Source organism: Rhinolophus hipposideros, assembly GCF_964194185.1.
Source record: "Rhinolophus hipposideros genome assembly, chromosome: 19".
NCBI lineage: Eukaryota > Metazoa > Chordata > Mammalia > Chiroptera > Rhinolophidae > Rhinolophus > Rhinolophus hipposideros.
The window spans coordinates 28,816,648-28,830,035 of record NC_138065.1 but is presented as its reverse complement, the minus strand read 5'-3'; positions in this window follow the sequence as shown (position 1 = coordinate 28,830,035).

The window sequence follows — 13,388 nt, the reverse complement described above, 5'->3', positions numbered from 1 at the left end:
TGAGCTTTAGGGCTCCAGACTCTCCGGCAGCAGGTGGCGGGCGGGCGGGAGGGGCTCCAGGTAGAGCCTCCGCCCAGCGCCCAGGCCCTCCCCCTGCTTCCCCTCTTCCAGAAAGGCCCAGTTTCCCCACCGCAACTGGGTGCCACAGCATTCCGAAACTACGCGCTCTCCCACTATTGTGTTTGGATCCTTCTCGGCCACGCACCCAGCATTAGGGAGGCCGTTGATTGGTGCGCTCTACCCCTGGCCAGCCAATCGGCAGCTTGTTGCTGAGGCGAGGCTCCCCGCGGAAGCTGAGCGAGGAAACTGTACTTGGAGGTCCTAGCCTTGCTACTCCGCGGGGACTGACGGACCTGGCAGGTGGCTGAGGGCTCCTCCCTCGAACCGCATCCGGAGGGAAGGGCAGGGCTAGTTCTAGGCAGCCCGCAGTGGGGTCTCTTCAACTTCAGTTGTCGGAGCTGAAAGGCGTTGCCATTCCATTGTCCCCCAGGGATGCCTCTGCTGGAAGGAGCAGAAAACAGCCCCACCGCCTTCTCACGTTGGGGGCAGACCAGACTAAGAAATGAAGACGGGCTAAAAGATGCTGTCTTGCAGTGGGTGCCCTCCCCCCCCAGTGACCTAGTGACCACTACCTACCGGTGACCTTGCATACTGGGTGTGGCTAATGAGAGTGGGAAAAGCCCCAGGAAGAATCGAATCTCAAACCCGCTAACCTTTTGAGTTGGTCATTCCATCAGTAAAATGGGGCTAACACCAGTTTTAAACAGCCACAAAACAAGGGTCTGGACTCGAGGACTAGAGAGTGTCGCAGAGCCGGAGGACCTGGAGCTGTTGGCTCAGCCTGGTGAAGGGGAAACAGGGTGCAGGTGGGAAGGGGGGTGTTGTGCGGGGTGGCCTGCGGGATCTCAGCTCCTGCTCCCCGCACAAGAACACAGGATGTGGCTAGGCCAAAAAGGAACACCCATGGAGCCATAGGTAGGGGAGTCATACCACTATAGTTTCACTGGAGGCTGGATTCACACGACGTGCGACCTGCTGTCCGTTTTTCTGACTCTCTCCTCGACTCACCAACCAGCGCAGCCGCTGCAGTTATATCAGTGGTCAGTTGGCTAACCGTCTACAGCTGACGGCCAACTAGCCACAGGCGACGGCCATCTACTACCTGAGCCAGCACCTTTCCATGCGAGGCCGAGAGCCTGGAAACTGCTCTCTGGGGCTCTGTCCCCACACTCCACCTCTACAGGGTCTCGCCTCACAATCTACGTGACAAGCGTCTTCTGTGAGGCGCCCTGTGCGAGGAGCCTGGAGGTAAATGCAATATCCTGGACACAGCCAGGCTCTCGGGCACAGCCAGGGTTTCTCAGGGCACCACCAGTTCTTTTGGGCACAGCCAGACTTCCTGGGCTTCTTAGGGTACCACCAGTCTCCCCGGGCACAGCGAGGGCTCTCAGGGCACTGCCCCTGTCTCTGGGCGCAGCCAGACTTCCTCACATATTCTCCACGGCGGCTGGTCGAGACACAAAAACAAACATCCGCCAGTTCCACTACATGGTAGTATGTTCCCAAACAGACAGTCAAGTGGTCCATTAAATTAGGGATGGAAGGCAATTCCCCATAGTCCCTAGTCATTCACCAGGGCTGCTCATTAGCCTCACAATGTGTGCCCTCTCCCCAGGGCAAGGGCTCCAAGCCCTCCCCAACCTGGGAGTGAGGGCCTCAGCAAGCACTTCCCAGCCCACAGGGCCGCAAGGACCTTCGCTTTCTCTACCTTATGCTGGTTGGGGAACCGTCCACATCTTCCCACCCCTCCATAGGGGTCCAGCTCTCCCTCAGCTGCTCCTCCTGATCTTCCTGAGACTGAGTGTTCATACTCACAAGCTGCTCCACATCCTTTGGAGAATTTCAGCCAACACTGTACCCTGCTCACTGTGCCATGTGTGGCCTGCGGGGTGTCAGCTCCCGCTCCCCACACTAGAACACAGGACATGGTGAGGCCAAAAAGGAACACCCATGGAGCCATAGGTAGGGGAGTCACACCACTATAGTCTCATTGGAGGCTGGAGTCACACGACGTGCGACCTGCTGTCCACTTTTCTGACAACCGACCAACTCTGTCCTCGACTCACCAACCAGCGCAGCCGCAACTGTTATATCAGTGGTCAATTCACTAACCGTCTACAGCTGACGCCCAACTAGCCACAACTGACGGCCATCTACTACCCGAGCCAGCACCTTTCCACGTGAAGCCGAGAGCCTGGAAATTGCTCTCTGGGGCTCTGTCCCCACAGAGGGTTACCCAAATGGGACTAGTATTTTAGCAACAGTAAAGAGAACATTTCCAATCTCGCTCATTACAAATTGGAGAAGGGGTGGAACAAATCTACACCTCCTACCCCATCCCCACACACACCCCACAAAATACTCCTTTGGCCTCATACCCAATTTCCAAATCCCTGTTTCTCTCAAATTCCATTGTGTGGCTTGTATAAATGCCTTCTGATCTGGCAATGAAAATATTAATATTTAATAACATGTATTGTGTGCTTACTAACAGCCAAGCACTCTTCTAAGTGCTTCACATATGTTCTTCACAATCCTCTCAACAGTACTGAGTGGGAACTGTTTTTTAAAATTTTCATTTGATAGATGAGAAGCTGAGGCATTGAGAAGTTAAGTAAGGTACCTGTGGTAACAGCTCGATTTGAACCTAGGTAGTAGGTTTCTACCTAGGGACCCCATTTGACCTTGTTCTTTAAGAGGTAGCCCTTCCTGCAATATTCAGAGAAAAGGACTAAAATGGATTGCCTTTTGAAGCAGGATATGCCTCTGCGAGGAGGACCTCCAATCGTCTGCCTTCTCAATTCTTCCAACATATTTACTGTATGGCCTGACCATATAAAATGAAGCTAAATAAAATGGTGGATTTTATATTATACAAGTTTTACAACAATTTTTAAAAAATGAAATCAGAAAATTCTCACCCACCCATCTGCCCAGTCCTAAGCACCAGTGAACAAATCTGGAGCATCCTTAAGTGCCAGAAGAGGGTGAGGGGTGACTCCCAAATATCATGGCTTTATTATTTCCAAAATGGACCTCTCTTAGGGAAGACAGAAATGTTGAAGTTGGGGAAGGGTGGGCTGACATCCTTCCCCCAGCTGCTGTAGGGAACAGTCATCTGCAGGGCCTGCTTGGGTCTGGGTGACATTCCATTTTACTTCCCACCTCCCATTCTCTTGTTCAGCCCTTCCTACCTCCTCTACCCCCATCTTCAGCCTTTTCCCAGCTCCTTGGGCACACCATCTGCCTATGCTCCCCCTTCCCCAGGGACCTAGCTCCTTTTATTGAGACTTTTTTTTTTAATTAAATTTATTGGGGTGACAATTGTTAGACTTTTAAATAAATGCCCCCAAAACCTCCTCTGCACTGACCCCAGCCACTGGCCTGGGGTGCTATTCAAAGACCAGGAGGTGGGAGGGAGGAATGTCAACCCCACCTCTATTCAGCTCCTTTCTTTTCCTGCTCAGCTGTCTGGCAGCTAGTGGGCCTTTTCTCCTGTTTTGGCCCTTCGGCCTGCCAGGCCACAGAAACCAAACAAAAAGAGAACAGCTGTATGGAATGATGAGGGTGAGGAGGGAGGAAGACCCCAGACCCCTCCGAATTAGGAAAGGGATGGGGGCAGGGAGGTCCAGAACATCTTGTCCTACTCCCTATCCCTGCAGAGGAGCTGGGGCCACTTTTCTTTAACTGAGCTTTTTGGCTCAAGGGGGAGGTGGAGAGGGTGTGAAATGGGGAGAGGGATGGAGGTTGTCAGTCACTTAAGTGGTTTGGGGGTTGGGCAGCTTCCTCATGCAGATTATCCCAGTGAGTCACTAAAAGTTTGGTGCAGACACAAAGAAGCTGCTTCTGTTACCAGCTGTGTCTCTCCACTGCCCTTTGGCAGCATCCTCCCCTCCCCAGACAACTAAATAAAAGGCCCAAGCCCAGTAGTGTGAGGAGTGAATGGACCAGACCCTCTCTGGTGACATCCCACCAGATAGATGGCAACAGTTGCCCCACACCAGTTGCTAGCCACTTTTCATCCATCTCCCAGTCATAAAGAAGAGTGGCCCCCATCCCACCAGAGTCCATTGGCTCCTCAGAGCCAGCCCAAAGACAGAATGGAGGGGTGGGGGTAAGTGGAGGCTGCCAAGGAGTAAGAGATGGGAGGGGAACTGATGCTGGTTATTTGGTTGGAAAACAAAAAGGTTGTTCAAAGTATGGGCACTGGGGCCAGCCTGCCCATCTGTTCTCCTTAGGGGAGGCTCTGCCCACATTCCTCCTGGGCTTGTGGCCAGCTCTGTGCTAAACCAGGGCCCCTGGGTGGGGAGACATTGAATTGGGGCAGCAGTGATATGCTCTAGTAGTTTGGGGCTGTTTGCTTTCAGGTTCTCCTTAGGCAAAAATCCCTTGACTGGGCATTGTTACATCTCTTCCGAAATAGGGTTAAAAGGAAAATTCCCAAGCCTTCGGACAAGCAGAGAGTGGGATCTGGGCACTTCACCATTAAATAATACAGTTTGAGTTGTTCTAGAATGGGGATCCATCAAAATATCCATGTGTGTCTTCATTAAGAAAACAGGTGGGAAGGAGTGGACCAGGAGTCAGGAGACCAGAAGACCAGCTTCCACTCTCAGCTCACTACCTGCTTGATGTGTAATTCAGGGCAAGTCATATAGATTGTCTGAGTCCCAGTTTCCTCTCTGTAATTTGGGGGTAAAATCACCCACCACCTCTATTCCCAGCCTGTGGAGAGTAAGCTGACTGCGATCCAATGCTCTATAAATGGAGAGGCTGTGCAAATATAAGGCTTCATTCTCAATTTCCCCACACCCATACCTCCTAGGAGGTAGAGTGGGCATGGCCCTTTAAATGTTTTTCAAAGTACTTCACATCTATTTTTTCGTGAGACAATCGAGACCAAAAAGGTCTATGCACAGATCTTTCTTTAGAGAATAAGGGTGGAGGTTCCCTTCCTCTTGTCCCTTCCAGTCTCCTGAATCTCCCATTTTTGTTTCCCTCCTCCTTTTGCCTTGCAACATCAGCCCAGACTGATTTGGGAGGACTAGTGGGAACTCTAGGTTAAAGTGCTAAGAGATCTTAATAAATTCAGAATAAAAGGGAACCATTCCCTGTATCTTAAAACTGTAAAAAGGTATAGCATATGCTAGTTATGATTCCAAGGCCACAGGCAGATGGTGTTCTTCTGGGCTGTACTCCCCCCTTGCTATTTCTGCAGAAGGGCTGAGCTGGTGGTGCTGGTGTGAGGAAGTAGGGAGCAGGGGTGGGAACAGAGTGGCTGCCCAGGGAACACTGGGAACAGAACTCACAGCTCCTTCCTACCTGGCTTCATGCCCTTCTCTTCCCCCCACCCACTGACCTCCTGTTTGTGTTGGCCAAGGTGCCCATGCACAGGGTTGGGTCGGGTTTCTTTTCTATGGCATAATATAGTAAAGGCATTTCTCAAAACATCTTTCTTTCCCAATCCTTGCTCAAGCTAACCTCACCCATCTCTGATCATTTCCATTTGTCTAGCAGCCATCTGAGTATTTATCTATAATGTACCCTTTTGTGTATCTCCATTAGTTTGCATTTGATCACATGTTGTTAGTTTTTATGTACTCTCATATATAATTATCCCATCACCTCTTTTGGACCACAGCACCTTAAAGATAAAAACCTAATTCTCTTGTCTCTGCCTACCGTCTACCCTGTGCATCTCACAAGGACTGGTCTCTGGACACGAAAGGGCCCTTACTCCAGGATACCCATTGCCTGCTGGGCAGACAGAGGATAAAAACTCAAAACCCTAAAAATGCCTTTCAAGCTGCCGTGTGCGGCTGACCCTGGACTCCATGGCCAGCATGGATCCCTTTAATCCCTCACATTCAAATAACACTATAATCTTAATAAGTGCCTTTACATCCTGTTCCTCCCTCCTGAGTATCTTTGCATCTCATCCCAGGACACAATCAGTGTTCCTTTTTTTTTTTCCTTTCCCACCTGGGAGGTGCCATGGGAAAAGGCTATTGGTCAAGCAGTGACTATGACAGGGAGATTATTTTCCTTTTGTTGAAACAAAAGAAGCTACTGAGACCTAAGCCTCTGCCCTGAGCAGTAAGAAAGGAAGTGGGTCACAATGAACACAAGGAGTTCCTGTGTTTTGCACCAGGGCTGGGAAATCAGCAGCTGAGGATAAAGCAGTCCTTTGGTTAATCCATCTCTATTGGATCAGGATTCTCCAACTGGAAAGAGGCAAAGGGCAAGGGGAATGGGGGCACTCAAGTGTCTAGACTGGACTACCTGGTCCCCCCCGTCCTTCTTGCTGTCAGACTCATATCCACATAGACTCAGATGCTATGGGGGATATTGAGCAATATCACAGGGGATCTCTAGGACCTTAAGTTCAAGTTGAAATATGACATACAAACAAAAAAGGAATTCATGAAAGACATACATGCACAAAACATTACATACATGAATGAGGATGGGAGCAGTAATTCTTCCTATAAGAGTTCTGAAGGTTTTTATAAAAAACTCACTTAAGACTGCTATAAATGGCAAGGATTTCACAGAGGAGAGGCAATCTAAACTTGGGCATAAAAGATGTGTAAAACTGATATTCCAGATTTCTCATCTTGTACAGACTATCTGCAGTGTGAACTGAAGCGTGGTGTAAAAGTTCCTGAAATCCAGAAGACCCAAGGCCTAAGGGTAAAAGGGAGAAATAGAAAAAATCTGGTTCCAGTTTTTCCTTAAATTTGGGGGGGTGGTGCGAGGGGAAGGTACTGTTCTATTTTTTTCTTCGTTTATTCAGCAGGTCCAGACTTGGAGCCTGACTCTGCCACTTACTAGCGGTGTGCCTATAGGTACTTTGCTTCACATTCCCTGAGCCTTAGGCTCTACAAGTATAGTTTTTTTTTCTTTTTTTCCCCTTTTTTTATTAAATTTATTGGGGTGACAATTGTTAGTAGATTTACATAGATTTCAGGTGTACAATTCTGTATTACATCATCTATAAATCCCATTGTGTGTTCACCACCCAGAGTCAGTTCTCCTTCCATCACCATATATTTGATCCCCCTTACCCTCATCACCCACCCCCCACCCCCTTACCCTCTGGTAACCACTAAATTATTGTCTGTGTCTATGAGTTTTTCTTTCTCATTTGTTGGTCTTGTTCTTTTGTTGTTTTTGGTTTATATACCACATATCAGTGAAATCATAGGGTTCTCTGCTTTTTCTGTCTGACTTATTTCACTTAGCATTATACTCTCAAGATCCATCCATGTTATCACAAATGCTCCTATATCATCTTTCCTTAATGCCGAATAGTATTCCATTGTGTATATATACCACAACTTCTTTATCCATTCATCTATGGAAGGACATTTTGGTTGTTTCCATGTCTTGGCCACCGTAAACAAAGCTGCAATGAACATTGGAGTACACATGTCTTTATAGAGAAATGTTTTCAGATTTTTTGGGTAGATACCCAGGAGAGGGATTGCTGGGTCATATGGTGATTCTATTCGTAATTTCTTGAGGAACCTCCACACTGCCTTCCATAGTGGCTGCACCAGTCTGCATTCCCACCAACAGTGTATGAGGGTTCCTTTTTCTCCACAGCCTCTCCAACACTTGTTACTATTTGTCTTGTTGATGAAAGCCATTCTGACTGGGGTGAGGTGATATCTCATTGTGGTTTTCATTTGCATTTCTCTGATGATTAGCGATTCTACAAGTATAGTTTCAGGCTAATAATGTCAATCCCATAGAGTTATTCTGAGGATTTAATGAGATTGTATACATGATGAGTGCCCACTAATGCTACGTATTATTGTGTTATTCTTTTAGCCCATCACAAACAAAGACATTCCCATTCATTCATTTGCAATATTGTTGAGAACCTACTTTGTGACAGACCCTATGCAAGCACGGTAGATACCATGTAGCATCAAAATACACAGCCCAGCTCCTGGGGGTCAACAGACTACCAGGGAGACATAGACATAATTATGCAGATAAGTGGATCATTTCAACTGAAATGGAGAAACTTGAACCACAAAGACTGCCCTACCTTTCTGGGAAGAGATGGCCAGGGAGAAACCCAAGACAGTGTGTCTTTGCACCAACTGGCTGGGGTTGGGGAGAGTTGGTAAAGACAGAGAGTGCAGCAGTTTGAGGTCTAAGGTAAGGACATGGAGGCTTTACTAAGATGGCCACTGCCCACTCTTGGCTTTTGCCTCAAGAGGCAACTGCCATTTTATGTAGGGATTAGAGTCCAGGGCAACCAGGCCTTTGCACTGAGGTCCCTGGAGTGACCCACACTTTAGGCCTTGACCCTACCCCTCTCCTCTGGGGAAAGGGGAATTGGGGTAGAAAGCTTCTGGACATCTCCCTTGTGAAATGACCCCCTCTGGTCATTTCAAAGCCCTTGCCCTTGCCCTGCTCTGTTGAGGAAGCCTTTTCCTCCTTTGCCTGTTACTGTGGACACACTCTCAGAAAGACAGGTGTCAGGAGGCAGCTGCTGCTTCTGGTGGGTTCTCTCCAGATACAGGAGTGCCCAGCCTCCTTCACACTGGCTGCCATTGCTGACTGGTTACCAGCCCTCAGTCACCCAGCCAGCAAACAAAAAGCGTTCAGGAAACACCTGGAGAAGCAGGCAGCTGGTGAGGGAACACTCTGCCCAAGCCAAGTAAGGGTTTACCGAATAGTTAGGCAGGGGAGAAGTCAGAGAGGGGTGTGGGGAGGAAGGGGCTCAAGGGCTTGCTCAATTGCCACACTTCTCTTGGCACCCACCAGCTGCTGGGTACTAATAGCTGAGCAGCTCAAATGTACCATCACTCCCATCCTCCCACCCCCACCCCCATACAGTAAAGGGATCTTTCCCCTCTAATACCAGCTTTCCTAGACCCAGGATAAGAACACTCATAAAGGAAAGGCTCCTAGAGGGCTTTGCCTCTGCCGCCCTTCCTTCCATGGCCTCCTCACTCTCAGCCAGATTCTGATCGTCTTCGGACAAAGTAAATTTAAACCCATGGTCCAGGCATGAAAACAGAATCCTTACCAGAGGCATGAGCCTGTTTTTTTCTTTTTTTCTTCTGTCTTTTTGGTTTCTTTTGTTGTTGCTGTTACTTTTTTTCCAGCCAATGTTATGTGAAAGCTTATTCAAAGATAAGTCTCCATTTGTTTCCAAACATATTTATATAGATCTGTATCCATAACTGCCTACTTATTGCTTATTATTTCAGGTTGTGGTTCAGAGTGGAACAGACTTAACTGAGAAGGCCAAATGAAGCCCTACTCTCAGCATCTACCCAAAAATATGTTTGCTGGTGTGTTGACCATGTGCTGGAAGCTGTGTTTATACACAGGGAGGCTCAGCTCACAGGGCTCCCTCACCCCTTCTTAGAAAACTCCCAAAGAGGGCACTTTCCCTTTTAGGTCTGGTGTAGGGAGGACTAAAGGGGACAGTGAGGAGAGGACACTTGCTCTATGGCCACCTGTAGGCATGCTAGTTTACTCAACCCTATCCTTTCATTCAACAGCCAGTGTACTCAGACTGTCCTGGGCCAAGTCATGGACAGCACCTGGGGGTATAAAAAGAAATAGAATCCATGGTTCCTGCTATGGGGGCACAGGTGGTAACAGCTGGAGAGGGGACACAAGCTTACAAAGCCACCAGACATCAGCCAAAAGCAATACATGAAGATGTGCTGACTGTATTTGTTGTAAAGGTGTGACCAGTAATAAACCATGCATACACATTATTTATAATAAACCATGCATACACATTATTTATAATAAACCATGCATACACATTATTTAGAAGCTCTGGGAATACGAAAAATGTGATAGGCATGCGAGCAGTTTTAAAGCACATGTATAAACATTGAAAAGCCCTGAGGTACAAATGTTTATAAAGAGAACAAGTGGAATTATTCAGGGAGGCATCCTGAAAAGGCAGCAAGGGAAGGGAAAGCATAGACTCTGGAGACAAACACATTTAGGTTGTAAACCTGTGTCCACCACTTCCCTCTCTAGTTACTGGTGCTTTGCTATCCTCTTCTGTGAGCTTGAGGTAGCAATATCTCACAGTGTGCTTGTGTGCATGAGAGAGTCTCTGTGTAAGCACCAGGCAGAATGCCTGGCAATAGTGAGTATTCAGCACAAAATAGGTGCTCATATCCTAGAAAAAAAGTGTGTCAAAGTACTTTTACAAGTAGTTTGGGGCTATGAAAATTGGCAGAGTAGAGATATTTATTAGCAGTTATATTAGTGGCCAATGGCAAATGTGGGCAGAGCTGCAAGGAAAGGTAAATAGGAGAGAATTGACCAGGTGGTGGGTCCTGGCATGGTTAGGCCATGACACAGGCCATGTGTGGGGTTGGAAAGACTGGGAGAGCTTTGTATTCCCATCTTAAGAATTCAGAATGGCAAAGAAAGACTGTGGGGAGGGAAAGCCATGATGAAATTGGAATTTTCGTTTGTCCCAGACTAGTGGAGTAATTAGAAGGCTGTTGTGGTATTTTGAGAGTGACAGGGGCAGGACCAGGGCTGTGTGCTGGCCACAAATGGAACCGAAAAATCAGAGAATTCCTTCGTCCAACTGGAAATAGAAATGGAATAGTGAGAGGTGATTTAGCACAAGTGATTCACATTACAGATAAGAAAGAAAATATAGAGGTTCGGAGTGGAGAAGGAACCAGTCCAGGATGTCAAAGACATCTATTAACTAGTTATTGTCAGACCTGAAGCTCTATAGACCCCCTATTTCCCAATTTATAAGCCCAGAGCTATTTTTGCCACCCCACAGCTGGCCTCCGAAGCAGACAGTGGGAAGGAGGATTACTATGGACAGGATCAGTGTTCAGTAGTTATGGAGTATTTCCTGCCACTTTTGAGTGCCTTGCCTAAGACGTCCAGCCTTTTTCTCTCCAGGCAATTATCTTCTAGGTAAACCCACTTAGGAAGTTAATTGATAACTAAAGTTCTCCCACATTATGTTTTAAAGTATGTCCACCCCTCTCTAAGTGGTATTTACATTTCAATAGCAGGTGCTTAAAGACTTAAAAGCCTGCAAGATTTAAAGGACTGTTTTCTTAAGAAGGTGCAATCCATAGGTTGGCTATTTTGAGCTGGGACTCCTCACTAAAACCCTTTCATCTATTAGCCTCTTATTCTTGATAACTTTGACATCCAGTCAACCAATATTCATTAATACCTATGAAGCACCAGACATTGCTTGGAAAGATCCTGGGTCCACATTTTAGCTGTAGATTCGGGGTTACACGGATGCAGAAAGAGGAAAGAACTGAATATCATGGGAACACATATCCCAGACTGGGAAAGGGAGATGTCACTGGAAAGGTACCTGGAAGAGATGGTCTGAGTCTTGAGAGACAAGTATTAACCAGACAAAAATGGGTGGGTAGAAGTGGGGCAGGGCATTTGTCATGTGGGATCTCCTGCGAGGTCTCTGGTCCCGCTCCCCACATAAGAACACAGGACACGGTAAGGCCAAACAGGAACATCCAGAGCCATAGGTAGGGGAGTCATATCACTATATTCTCGCTGGCAGCTGGGCTGGAGACACAGGAAGCAGGATCTACATAATCTGCAACCCACCATCCTAACAGCAGTCCGCACTTGCCAGCCACCATCTTCTTGCTAGCCCCCATTCTCTGCTAGCGTAGCCACAGCAGTTATATTAGTGGCCAATGGCTTACGGGTTACAGATGACGGCCAACCAGCCACAGCTGATGGCCATCTGATTACAGTTGATGGCCATTTACTACCCGAGCCAGCACCTTTCTATGTGGGGGCCGAGAGCCTGGATACTGCATTCTGGGGTTCTGTCCCCACAGCATTTCTTGAGCAAAGGCCCAGAAGCTGCAGTCCCAGGCGCAGGTTAATGGATACCAGTTGAGGGTGGAGTGAGCTGCTTCCAGGTGGATCCTTGCAGGAGAAGCAGAGGCCCCACTTGTGCCCTCGGTTTTATCAGGAACATGCTGGGTGCTCCTTCCTGAGACCATGGCCATGGTGACAGCCTGCTATTGATGTCCTTGACACAGCCTCACTCCTAGTATGGGGGCTGGTCAGAAATCCCCACATCCCCATTCCCAGGTGGTCCCAAGTGCATCACCAACCAGGGGTCTATGAAGATATGTCCTTGAAAAAAAGTGTTTAACTTTTTTTTTTAAATAGTTACCATCATTAGAATATAGGGAAATGTCAAATAAAAGTGTGCATTTTAGGTTTCTCCTGAAAAATCACAATATCTGGTATTACTGGTCTCCAAGGATGACCAGTGATACCAAATGGAGTAGAGGTAAGGAGTGGGGCACTTTTCAGGAGGCTTGAACTTGCTTTCCAAGTTCAGCACAGCCTCTGTCCAGCCATCCTCACTCATTGGTTCCCTGGCCCCGCCCTCGCTCCCCCAGTGCCCATGGAACTTTAAATGGCCCCTCCCTGCCGGTTGTGGTAAATAAAGTAACCCTTGCTCCAACCCACTCAGCCTCACTCCTTTTATCTGATGTGTCTGGGCAGCTTGTCAGGTTTACTGGACAAGGGTTTAATTAAGGCCTGCCCTTGTTTATGGGATGGGGGTGGGGAATGGTAGAGCCAGTCCTTAGCTGGGAACAAAATGACTTGGAACTGGTGCGGGCCCAGAGAACCTGGCTTCTATCAAAGCAGGGGAAAGGATTAGCTACACATCTGGGGTACACTCATTTGCATAAGATTATTATCCAGTGCCCTGGTGGCCTCTTAGTTGGAGCTCAAATGTTTTTCTTTTCTTTTCTTTTCTTTTTAATTTAATTTTATTTATTTTTTATTTTATTTTATTATTATTTTTTTTTCAAATGTTTTTCTTTCCAGCTCTGCATGGAAAGCCAGAACTCTCCAGAACTCATCAGACTTGCTCTTCTCAGCTTCCTCATTTCTCTCTCTTCTGGAAAGGAAGAGCATGTAGGTGTTATTCCACAGGTGAGCAGAATGGAGGTAAGCAAAGTTGTTAGTGGAAAATCCCTTTCCTGCCCACTTTGTGTGTGAATGACAACGTAGCCCAGTTTGGTATTAATCTGCAAGGAGACCATGGAGCCAGCATATCAAAGCTGCTCTTTGGCCAACGAGATCAGATGTCTGGCAAGGACACCTGTACATTTCAGCAAGAATGACAGATGTCAGACTTGAATTCATTCATTCAACGGATTCTTATAGTGCCTATTAGGAGCTACATGTGACACTAGGAAGGACTTTTGGATTGTGAAGATATTTACACAAAGGATTGAAAATCATCTTTTTATGAGAGAGGTCACAGGCTTCCTTGGATGGTATTAACTATA